The sequence below is a fragment of the Cebus imitator genome, unplaced genomic scaffold (assembly GCF_001604975.1).
Source record: "Cebus imitator isolate Cc_AM_T3 unplaced genomic scaffold, Cebus_imitator-1.0 Scaffold18, whole genome shotgun sequence".
NCBI lineage: Eukaryota > Metazoa > Chordata > Mammalia > Primates > Cebidae > Cebus > Cebus imitator.
In genome coordinates, this window is record NW_016107333.1 from 10,111,217 (window position 1) to 10,112,422 (window position 1,206).

Genomic DNA, 1,206 nt, shown 5'->3' on the forward strand with positions numbered 1-1,206 from the left:
TGACCAGGATGGTCTCGATCTCTTGACCTCGTGATCCACCCGCCTCGGCCTCCCAAAGTGCTGGGATTACAGGCGTGAGCCACCGCGCCCGGCCTATTATTATTTTATTTTTTTAAGAGACAAGGTCTCTCTAACAGCCCAAGCTGGACAGCAGTGGCTATTCACAGGCACGATCCCACTATTGATCAGCACAGGAGTTTTGACCTGCTCCATTTCTGACCTGGGCCGGTTCACCCCTCTGTAGGCAACCTCACTCTCCACAGCTCCCAGGATGTCTCCATACTGATGCTGAACTTAGTGCGGACACCTGATCAGCATAGCGCACTACAGCCCAGAACTCCTGGGCTCAAGCGATCCTCCCACCTCAGCCTCCCGAGTAGTTGGGACTAGGCATGCGCCACTGAGCCCAGTTTGTTTGTTTGTTTGTTTTGAGACAGAGTTTTGCTCTTATTCCCCAGGGTGGGGTGCAATGGTGCAATCTTGGCCCACTGCAATGTCCACCTCCTGGATTCAAGCAATCTTCCTGACTCAGCCTCCCAAGTAGCTGGTATTACAGGGACGAACCACCGCGCCTGTCAAAAATTTTAAGGGTAAATATAGTCTTGATAATCTTCAACATGGGAAGGAAATATATTCTCATGCCTCACTCCCAGAATCACTTCCAAAGCTTTGACCTTAGCCCAAGAGGCCAGGTCTGAGGGATTCTGAGCAAGTCACTCAACTCTGGGCTTTCCTTTCCTTATCTCTACAATGAGTGCGCTGGATTAAATTGTGTGTAAGGGACCTCGCAGTTCTGATTATTCTGTTTAATCCAAATAGACTCCAGTCCAATTTAGTAATATTCAAATTGTGCATCACCTAGGATGCAGCCATCCTGCTCCTTTCTGTCGCTCAGGCTGGAGTGAACCTCCACCTCCCGTGTTCAAGGGATCCTGCCTCATCCTCCCAAGCACCTGGGACTATAGGCATGCACCACCATACGCTAATTTCTGTATTTTTTAGTATAAGCGAGGTTTCACCATATTGGATGGGCTGGTCTGGAGCTCCTGACCTTGTGATCCACCTGCCTTGGACTCCCAAAGTGCTGGGATTACAACCGTGAGCCACTGTGCCCAGCCCATCGGACTCCTTTTTTTGTTTGTTTGTTTGAGACGGACTTTCACTCTTGTTACCCAGGCTGGAGTGCAATGGCATGATCACGGCTCA